We start from the raw sequence: 11989 nt of genomic DNA, 5'->3' as shown, positions 1-11989 counted from the left end.
GAAAGTTAGAAAATTGTAGTTTAGGTGACTTCTCTCCTTCATGTTAGAGGACCACTTTCACTGGCGCTGGGCGGGACAGTTTGGGTAGGAGAAGCTGTCCGGTCATGGGATGGGTGGTTTTTTTTAATTAGCGATCGTGATCAGCGCTCGTAATTGTGTGGCTTGCTGTGTTAAACACCGAAGGATTACTGGTCTTTAGATGTTGTTAATGAATGTTCCTGAATGTTTGGATCTGCCTACTCTCTTCCTTCTATAGGGGTAGTAGATTTAGTATTGGCTCATCTTCCTGTCATTCTGTGACTGATGTGAGATATTGAAGAGGCGAGACACATCGTCTCTTAACCTCGACTCCCCACTACCCCTCCAGTAAAAAAGGCTGCAGTGCTCCGCGTCCTCAGGGCCATTCTTAACCCCCGCCCAATCTCTTCCCCTTCCCCTTCTTCTCCCCGGCTTTCCCCATATCTCTCTCCCCTGGTATGAGCAGCTATGGGTGAGCAAACCGACGACGGAGTGGCGAAGCTGCAAAGGTTGCGAGGCATGGTTGGGGACAGATGGGTGCTTCCTTTGCAGTGACCTTTCCCTCCCTCTCACGTCAGTACCAGATTCGTTTATGTAATCTTCAAGTCATCCTCCCAGATGCCCGTGTGGTTAGTCGAGATGATTGCCGTGGAGCCATGGTCCTTACCTTCCATCTCTGACTCTATTCCGGCCAAGGGAGCTCCGACGCCGTTGGGGAGATTGGTTCTGCTCGGTCACCGGAATCAGACCAGCCACTGGTGTGACGTCGGGCAGGGCTCAGATCTGCGATGAGAGGATGAGCTCTAGCATCTGGACCGTGCTGCTACCTGGCAGCTAGCCGCGCCCAACTTGGGCCACCTTCACATCGGCTGCATAGCCGCCAGTGCATGCTGATCCGCCAACTTGCACCACAGCAGAACAACGAGCGACTCCGTATCCTTCCAACTACTGCTGTATGTATGTTTTCTTGTATGTACGTTTTATCTATAATCTATAATACTATAATAGTTCATCCCCACTAACCTATTTAACTGAGCATGCAGCCTATCCACATCAGCATCCATTCACCTACTGCCACGTCAGCACTAACACTCCACTCCCTGCATGCATGAATCACGTATACCGTAACGCCCCGTGTATTAAAACTCTCGCTGGATCTCTCGATTCCCTTCTTGCGCATGGGCTGCCTTTTTTCTCTTGCGCCTGGGCTGGCTGTACGAAGCGTTTTTTAACCTGGGCTGTCCAGCCAAGTTGTGGGCTAAATTACCGCTTTGGACGTTCGATGCGCCCATGGGCTTTGCATCGCTGAGAGTTCATCTTCCCCACTGCGTACGTCCTTCCTGCAGCCGCCGCGGCCGCCGCGACGACCCACCCTCTCCCAGCCAGTTGCTGGACTAACCGTCGTCGTTAGCCCTTCTGCGGTCCACAGATGTGCACTAACTCCAGCTTATCCGCTCATCTTCCCGTTGCCGCTATTATTGCCTCCACTACCTCTTCCACCCTTCTTGAGGGACACTCTGCCGGCCACAAATGCATATGAAACGGCCTCACGCACCACAACGTTTAGAGCGGACTAGATGTGCCCAGAAGTTCAACAGTCTTCGCATACAATATATTCTCCCCTCGCTAGACCCTCGACGGCTTCATTCGCCATCCAGGCATGCATCCATCTGTCACTCCATCCCTATTGTACGATACGTTTAACTCCATGTAGTACTTCACCAGAGCTATGCGTTAATCAGAACCCATAGCCCCAAGAGCAACGACGACCTACTCCTCACGGGATCCTCTGGAACGACTACGAGTCTGCAGTTACAGCGCAGGAACAGGCTGACCCAAATTCCAGCCAAGGTCGTTAGATCCACATGATGCATGGCCTGTTCTAGATATTCGCAGTATCAGGTAAGTACGGGACATCTTATACATGCACGTCTCCAGCATCACGGATTTTTGCATGCATTATACCATTACGATTTTGTTGTTGTTTGTTTTTGTAGATCCATACGCTCTCTGCTCTCAAATATGAAGTTTGGTAAGCTTTTCCTAGATTGCAGGCTCAAACTGAATTAGCAAATTTACAGCCGTTAGTGTGCTCTTTTTATGTTGAATCATCTGTACGAATTTGTTTAGATGGGATTAAATACCACCTCTATTTTTTGGCAATGCTGATACCCATGATCCATCTCTGGTGTTGTTTAGGTACTGTATTCTCACCTTCTGGATCTTTGTGCGTACGTCCAGGTTATAACACCCCCCCCCCCCCCCCCCCCCCACACACACACAAACAGAGACAAGGTGTGCTCTTTGGATTAGTTTTCTGCATTTTTCTTCATCGAGATGACTAATCGTACCTCTCTCTCTCTCTCTCTCAAATCACGATCATGTACATCTTACTCATTATACTCGGTCAATATTTCTGTCTGCTCGCTGTACGCATGTGCCCCTGAATGTCTACTTATAGTCCTCTGTTAACACTTTCAGACCTTAAACATATGAAAACTACACGCAGATTTTGTTGGCTGCGTTTCACATCTTACAGTTTATGTATATTCTCAATTAGGTAATGCAAATGCTCTGATAAAAGTTATTATTTTACTCTTCCTCAGGAATATCGCTGATGCAATTGGGCAAGTTTTGCGCAGTTTACCTATGATCATGTGAATGCATATCAGAAATCTTATCGTCAATTGATAGTATTCTATAACCTCCAACATATAAGTGGTGCCTCTCAACTACTGCTACATTATATTATCCTAAAAAAATGCATGTTATCATTGCCCTTCAAATTATGTTAATATAATTCACGAAGTACCAATACGCCTTATTTATAAACAATTTCCCATCAAATAAAATGTTGTCCCTATGCATCAATCTTTTATGCCTGTGCATTTGAGAAGTAATTTTAAGCTTCAGTTAGTATGTTGTCGACAATTTTTCTTTCATATAGCTCCAAAGCCGAATCGTCTTCTTTGTATAATTGAAGGTGTATGTTTCAAATGTATAATTAAGTTCAATTACATTTACTTAGCTCCTTTTTTAGAACAAGATTTGAATTTATAAACTTCCAGGGTTCAAGTTACAGTCCTCAACCACAGACTGTCTCAGAGCATCGGGAACATCGAGTATAGTTAGACAATCCCCTTGCCTTCTAGCGAAGGCAGCCAACTCATGGGCCAAGACGTTGCTTTCTCTGTTGGCTGAAGCAATAGACGCTGACGCAAAAGGAACACATCAACTCTTTGACATCAGCTATGATTGGGAATGGCCCTGATCTATTTCGTGAACCAGGCTGGAGCCAATTCGAGACAGCAACACAGTCTGTCTCAATGCAGATTGGCCCCTTATAAAATTTGTGCAGCTCCGAAAGTCCCACAAAAATGGCGATCGCCTGAGCTTCCATTTCTTTTTTTACACATCAGTACAACACAACTAGGCAGGGAACAATTATATTTTTTACTTTCAAGATATTTAGATATCTAAATATGATAACAAAATCTGCGAGGTGACTGTTCTGCCATTTATAGTACCTTCGTATGCCATTTATATTACCTTATTCCATTTCGCCTTTGCGGTGTGCTAATAGTTTTTGCATCTCAATCCATCATTATGAATCAACACATCCACAAGTTGAAATTACCTAAAATTCTTCTATAATATCCCGCAGCAACGCGCGGGAAATCATCTAGTTCTTTAGAAAAGTAAGCAATGTCCTATGGGTTGCTACAGCCTACAGGTAGAGCAGAAAATGTGAGAAGTCTCTTCCAAGAGGACAAATAAACTGAATTGGCAATGTCCTACGGGACTGCTATAGTTTCTGAATTCTTACCATTTGGTATTTGGCATTCCAAATTTTAGTTCACCACACACATATCTTCTGATGTGCAATCTGCTCAACTGAACCCTTCGGTTTGTTTCACTTTTTCCATTACGTAAAGTTAGTACACATGACTATGTTATCTTGCCTAGATTTTTTGCATGTTCTCTATGGACCAGGCCTCTATTAGCTTCTGATGGTTACCTCACACAACCCATCCCATTTGATTATCTAATCTTGAAGCATTATTTTTATTTATTTGTCAGTTGTTAAGGCATATCTCTCTAGATGTAGTTTTGGTGATTGATGACAACATGTTTGCGGACTAATCGTGTGCTTTGAGCATTTCAGAGATTCATCCTTTGGCACGAGACGATTTCTTTTCCCTCGGAGTGTCATTCAAGACGGTGTATCTCTTTCGCATCTTTTTGGTGGACTAGTTTCGTAGGAGTCACCGTACTATCAAGAGGGGGTCCGTTTTGGTAAGGCTAGGGTGGAATCAACATGTACGCATCCTCTTTACACCCTCTGAGCCTTTCCGCTTCATTGGAGATCTCTTTCCCCTTTCTTTGGGTTGTATCTGGTCCCAGCGGTAGTACCGCGGTACCCAGCGGTAGTACCGCTTAGAGGTCACAGGCGGCAGTACCGCTCCGCAGCGGTAGTACCGCCGGTGGGTCCTCAGCAGTAGTACCGCTGCCATACCAGGCCCCTACCGCGTCGACTCGAGGGGTCATTTCTCGTGTCGGATTGTGCGGTACTTTGTAGTGGCAGTAGAGCGGCAGTGCCGCTCATGAGCGGTAGTACCGCCCTACCACCGCGGCAGTACCGCTCGGGTCCGTCTCTCTCCTGCCCTCCAAACTTCACGGTAGTACCGCCCGGGGGAGCGGTAGTACCGCTGTTCTCAGCGGTAGTGCTGCTGCATCATGCGGTAGTACCGCCCTCTGCGGGGCCGTTTTGGGGGGTAACGGCTAGATTGTTCCCCCCACTATATAAGGAGGTCTTCTTCCCCAAAGTTGACCTACCTCTTCCCCCAAAAGCTTCATTGTTGCTCCAAGCTCCATTTTCGCCCGATCTCTCTCCCTAGCCAATCAAACTTGTTGATTTGCTCGGGATTGGTTGAGAAGGCCCCGATCTACACTTCCACCAAGAGAAATTTGATTCCCCCCACTTATCCCTAGCGGATTTTATTACTCCTGGGTGTTTGAGCACCCTAGACGGTTGAGGTCACCGCGGAGCCATAGTCCATTGTGGTGAAGCTTTGTGGTGTCGTTGGGAGCCTCCAATTAAGTTGTGGAGATTGCCCCAACCTTGTTTGTAAAGGTCCGGTCGCCGCCTTCAAGGGCACCAATAGTGGAATCACGACATCTCGCATTGTGTGAGGGCGTGAGGAGAATACGGTGGCCCTAGTGGCTTCTTGGGGAGCATTGTGCCTCCACACCGCTCCAACGGAGACGTACTTCCCCTCAAAAGGAAGGAACTTCGGTAACACATCCTCGTCTCCACCGGCTCCACTCTTGGTTATCTCGTCCCTTTACTTTCGCAAGCTTACTTGTGTTAAATCCCTTGCTTGCTTGTGTGTTTGTTGTCATTGCATCATATAGGTTGCTCACTTAGTTGCATATCTAGACAACCTACTTTGATGCAAAGTTTAAATTGGTAAAGAAAAGCTAAAAATTGTTAGTTGCCTATTCACCCCCCCCCCTCTAGTCAACTATATCGATCCTTTCAATTGGTATCAGAGCCTCGTCTCTTTATTAAGGACTTTACCGTTCGAAGAGTATGGTTGACGTCGTAGACGGTGTGGAGGAGCACTCCGGTGTGAATCCGGTCTCGTCTACGGGAGATGGGGGAACCGCGGTCTCTCGTGAGGAATTCAATGTGGCATTGGACACATTGAAAACCTCCATGACTACCGAGGTCGAAAGCATGTTTAATAAATTCTTAGAAGGGCTTAAACTTTCCACCGCACCGTTGAAAGTGGGTGATCCCGCCAACAAGGTGACGGATGCTACCTCCGACAAGGGGGAAGCTACTAGCGAGAAAGCTCCTTCTTCTAGTGGTAAAAATGGCACCGGCATCTTTGCCCATGTGGAACCTCCACTTGTCTATGGTGGACCGCTCCCTTCCACTCATTTGTATCATGCCGGCCCGACCCCTAAGATTGAGAAGAATGTAGATTTTGATTCTTGGGTCTATCATTTTAAGTGTCATTTAAATCATGTGAACACTAACCTTTGGATAATCATTGAAGAAGGTTTCTATCCGCATGACCGAAGTAACTTCACTCCTAGAGAAGTCGTGGATCATCAATTCAATGAGAATGCTCTCTTCATCATCCAAGAAGCAATCCCACCCGAAGATCTTCCTCATCTCCGGCCCTACACCGTGGCCAAAGATGCTTGGCTCCAAGTTGTTTTCCTCTATCGGGGAAGCGCAAGCATTCAACGCTCCAACTATGAAGTGGTGCAAGATGAAGCCGATGAGTTTGCAATGAAAGAAGATGAAGAACCTCATGAGCTTTTTCGGAGAGTAACCAAACTCGCGGTCTCTCTCCGAGATCATGGAAGTAAGGACACGGATGACAATTGGATCAAGCGCAAATTCCTCAAGGCAATGATGCCCTACCACAAAGGCATGTCCTCCGTCATTCGTCAAAGGCCGGACTTCCACACCTTGTCCGCAAGTGAAGTGTTGGATGAGTTCGTTGCTATGAGCATCTTGGACAAGACCGCTGACAATGCGGTTCTTCGCTCTCAAAGAGTAAAGAAGCCCAACCTTGATCTAAAGGCCAAGGTTAGTATGGAGGAAGAGGATGAAGAGGAAGAAGAGGAGAGCAACCTCGAAGATACGAAGTATGCCTATCATGAATACATGGCTCTTGCTTCAAGGCAATTTTGGAGCAAGAAGAACACAAGGCCAACTTCAACAAGAACAATTCAAGTGGCGCAAAGGGCAAGCAACGAGTGAGGACTTGCTTCAATTGTGGCAATGTGAGCCACTTTGTTGTGGAGTGCCCTTACGAGAAGAGGGAAGACAATGGTGGCAAGCTCATCCGAAAGGACAAGGCCAAGTCGTTCCCGAACAAGAGCAACTTCACCAAGAAAACTCCTCCCAAGGCATTGGTGGTACAAGAAGAGTACAATGAGGATGATGACGATGATGAAGATGGTGAGTCGGTTGCCATGGCCTCCGTTGCCATTGCGATGACTCCATGGATGTCTCTCTTCGACTCACCCAATGAGAACATCACCGCCAAGTGCCTCATGGCTAAAGCCACCAACAAGGTAACCCCCAACATCAAAACTACCATCATTAATCATCCTTCTTCGACGGATAGCATTGATGAACATGAGGGGACAAATGTAGAGGAAAATGAGTTTGAGACCTTTATGGGTAAACTTAAGGGTAAATCCAAGAAGCACTTCGTTGCTCTCTCGGAACAACTTGGTGAAGCCAATGACATGATCGAGGCTCACGAAGATACCATCTCTAAGATGGAGGGGCATAGTCGTGACTATGCCGATGAGATTTCGGATCTTTCCAATGCTCTTGACGAAGAGCGTGGTCTTCGTTTGGCTCTTGAGGAGTCATACAACGATGATCATGCTAAGTTAAAGAAAGATCTTGATCATGCTCTTGTTGTGTCTCGTGTGCTAAACTCCGAGAAGGCAAAGCTTGGGGTTGATCTTGCTAGACTCAAAGAGGAGTTTGACATTCTCGACAAGGCTCACAAAGTCTTGAAGGGTGTTCATGCTAGCCTCGAGGAGTCTCATGATCAACTCCAAGTGAAGCTAACTAAGGAGAAAGCCACCTTTCCTCATATGGTGTTAATTGATAATGCAAATGCTACTAACCCTTGTTGTGAGCATGTGCATCTTGTTGAGGAGAATGCTAAGTTGAAGGAGCAACTTGAGAAAGGCCTTGTGTCATGCATATAAGGTGAGAAGAACCTCAACGACCTTTTGAGCAATCAAAAGGAAGTTGTGGCCAAGGAGGGGATTGGGTTCGCACCCAAGCCCAAGAACAAGAAGAAGAATGACAAGACCAAACGACCTCCTCCTCTCAAGAAAACTTTTGTGAAGGAGGGAGAGGGTGCTTCCAAGGAGAAGAAGAACAATGCGAAGGGTGGCGGTGTCAAGAAGGGCAATGCCACTCCTTCCAACAAAGCCGACGATTTTAATCCTTCTTATGTGCTATGACGTGCTAGTGATGGGCATGTTTATGCCAAATTTGTTGGTTCCCCTCATGAGTATATTGAATGGTCTATTTGGGTTCCTAAGACCCTTCTTACTAACATCAAAGGACCCATTACAAAATGGGTACCTAAAACCAAGCATTGATCTCTTGTAGGTGTTTGCTTCCGGTGGGGGATCATGGTTGCTCGATAGGGAGCTACAAATCATATGACCGGAAGCAAGGACTTGGTGGTGGACGTGCACAAGATACCATCTATGCCCACCAATGTCGAGTGGGGTGATGCCTCGTCTTCTAAGGTATTGGGACTCGGCAAAGTTGTCATTTCTCATGATCTCACGATCGAGAAAGTCATGCTTGTTGAGTCCCTTGCATACAATTTACTTTTCGTTCGTCAACTTGCAATCATGGGTTTTGCCACCTTCTTTGATATTGATACCGTGGCCCTCTTGTGCAGCAAGACTCTTAAAGTAGCCTTTGTTGGGCATGTCGAGAACGGTCTCTATGTGATTAACTTTTCGGAGCGACCCACTAAGACCGCGACATGCCTAATGGCTAAAGTTGACGTGGGATGGCTTTGACATCGCCGTTTAGCCCATGTCAATATGAGATCTTTGCAAAGTCTTCTCAAGGGGGACCATGTCCGTGGACTAACGAACGTTAGTTTTGCTAAAGATCGTGCTTGTAGTGCTTGTATCGAAGGAAAGCTTCATGAGAAGGCTCACCCTCCCACGACTCTCATTTACTCGAAGAGGCCTTTGGAGCTCCTTCATTTGGATCTCTTTGGGCCTCCATCCTTTGATAGTCTTGGGGGTAGGAAGTATTGCTTGGTGATTGTGGATGACTATTCAAGATACACTTGGGTGTATTTCTTCAAGAGGAAGAGTGAGACCCAACAAACCGTCATTGACTTTGCAAATGAAGCCCAACGTCAACACAATGCAAAGATCTTGACAATAAGAAGTGACAATGGCACCGAGTTCAAGAACTACACCTTGGATGAGTTTCTTAGTGATGAGGGGATCAAGCATCAATATTCCGTACCTTACACCCCTCAACAAAACGGTGTTGCGGAGAGGAAGAACCGGACGTTGATGGATGCCGCAAGGACCATGATGGCGGAGTTCAAGTCTCCATACAACTTTTGGGCCGAAGCCATCAACACCGCGTGTCATGCATCCAATCGGCTCTACCTCCACAAGGGCTTGAACAAGACTCCATATGAGATACTCACCGGTAACAAGCCCAACCTCAAGTACTTTCGGGTGTTCGGGTGTAAGTGTTTCATTCTCAAGAAAGGTGTTCGGTTGTCTAAATTTGAGGCTAGAGCTTATGAGGGCATATTTGTTGGTTATGCTACAAACTCTCATGCTTACCGTGTCCTCAATAAATCCACGGGACTTATTGAGGAGACGTGTAATGTGGAGTTTGATGAGAATAACGGCTCCCAAGTGGAGCAAAGTGGCACTTGTGATGTAGGTGATGAAATTCCTCCTCAAGCGATAAGAAGAATGGGTGTTGGTTTTATCCTACCCATTGAGGAACCCCTTGTGACCGAAGGAGAAGGACAATGCTCCACTCAAGTGGAGCCATCACCAACCCAAGGCCCACACGCTTCCGAAGAACAAAGTGAAGGCCCTCAACCTCATGAACAATACCAAGGGCAAGATCATGCTCAAGACGGTGGTGACACACCAAGTGATGCCCAAGGTCAAGTTCTCTCCTCCGAGCAAGTTCAAGATCAAGAACAAGCTCAAGACGACGCTCAAGATGATCAAGTGACCGCTCCTCAACTCACCACCGAGGAGGAATTGAAGTGTCGTGCCGCCAAGATTGCTTCCAAGCTCTCCACCAAGGGTCATCTCATGAAGAATGTGCTTGGAAGCATTCAAAAGGGGGTAAGCACTTGTAGACAATTGGCAAACTATTGTGAACATCACGCGTTTGTCTCTTGTGTGGAACCCCAAAAGGTATATGAAGCACTCGAAGATCCGGATTGGCTTAATGCCATGCATGAAGAACTCAACAACTTCGAGTACAACAAGGTGTGGAGATTAGTGCCAAGGCCAACGGGGAACCACAATGTCATTGGAACCAAGTGGATATTCAAGAACAAGCAAGATGCTCATGGGACCATCATCCGCAACAAGGCACGATTGGTGGCACAAGGCTACTCCCAAGTCGAGGGTATCGACTACGGTGAAACCTTTGCTCCCGTTGCTCGCCTTGAATCTATTCGTTTCTTGATTGCTTATGCTTCTCATCACAACTTTAAGTTGCAACAAATGGATGTGAAGAGTGCTTTTCTTAATGGTCCTATTAATGAGTTGGTTTATGTCAAGCAACCCCCCGGGTTCGAGGATCCCTACTTTCCTGATCATGTGTATCAACTCGATAAGGCACTCTATGGCCTTAAACAAGCCCCACATGCGTGGTATGACCACCTTACCGAGTTGTTACAAGATCGTGGGTTTGAAGTTGGGCTAATCGACCCCACTCTTTTTACTAAGAAGGTCAAAGGGGAGTTGTTTGTGTGCCAACTATATGTTGATGACATTATCTTTGGTTCCCCTAACAAAGCTTTCAATGAGGAATTTGCCGCACTCATGACCTCAAAGTTCAAGATGTCTTCCATGGGAGAGTTGAAGTTCTTTCTCGGTTTCGAAGTAAAGCAAAGAAGAGAAGGAACCTTCATCAATCAAGCCAAATACACTCAAGACATGCTCAAGAGATTCAAGCTAAGTGATGTCAAGCCGGCGTCCACTCCAATGCCCACCAAGTGCCAACTTGACATTGATCCCAATGGTAAAGCGGTGGATCAAAAGGTATATCGCTCCATGATTGGTTCCTTACTTTACCTTTGTGCATCTAGACCGGATATCATGTTGAGTGTGGGAATTTGTGCATGTTTTCAAGCCGCACCTAAGGAAAGCCACTTTGTGGCGGTCAAGCGAATCTTTCGATATTTTTCTCATACCCCAAACTTTGGCTTATGGTACCCAAGAGGAGCAAACTTCAAGCTTGTAGGGTATTCGGACTCCGATTGGGCGGGAGACAAAGTGGATAGGAAGTCCACTTCCGGAGGGTGCCAATTCCTTGGTTGCTCTTTGGTAAGTTGGTCTTCTAAAAAGCAAAGTTGTGTGTCTCTCTCGTCCACCGAAGCGGAGTATGTGGCGGCCGGCAGTTGTTGTGCACAACTCTTATGGATGAGGCAAACTTTAAAGGATTACAGTGTCATTTGTGACAAAGTGCCTCTTTGGTGTGACAATGAAAGTGCCATCAAGATTTCTCTCAACCCGGTGCAACACTTCAAGACGAAGCATATTGAGATTCGGTATCACTTCATCCGGGATCATATTAGGCGAGGGGAGATCGAGCTCAACTATGTCAACACTCATGATAACCTTGCAGATATTTTCATGAAGCCGTTGGATGAAGCAAGATTTCGCGAGTTAAGGCATGAGCTAAATATCATTGATTCGAGCAATGTTGCTTGAACACTTGCACTCCCCACCATACTCAACTTGTTATCTTGTTTAGGTGCAGGCATGGACATAGGGGGAGTGTTGTTCTCTTAATGAACTCTCCCTCGCCTTATTATGCATAAATTGATCAACTCTTTCACATTAGCCATTTTTGATGGTACTTGTGCTTCAAAGACGAGTTTTGGTCATGGGCCCAGCGGTGCCATACCAATTGACTCAAACATAGGTGGCTCCGGCCACCGCCCTCTCCTTGGAGAGGCGGTGTCTTGTGGTTGGTCCTCGTTGTCTCTTGCCTTTCTTTCTCTCTGCCTTATCTTAGTCTCCTCTTCTTGCCGTTTGTTCTTCCGTTCCTTTTTGAGCTTTGCCCTTTTGTCTAGTAGTTGCATCTCGCTGGGCGGTACTACCGCTGGTAGTGCGCGGTACTACCGCTTATGTTGACAAGCGGTACTACCGCCCACCCGAGCGGTACTACCGTTGG

Source organism: Aegilops tauschii, chromosome 3 (genome assembly GCF_002575655.3).
Source record: "Aegilops tauschii subsp. strangulata cultivar AL8/78 chromosome 3, Aet v6.0, whole genome shotgun sequence".
Taxonomy (NCBI): Eukaryota; Viridiplantae; Streptophyta; class Magnoliopsida; order Poales; family Poaceae; genus Aegilops; species Aegilops tauschii.
This window is presented reverse-complemented; position numbering follows the sequence as displayed.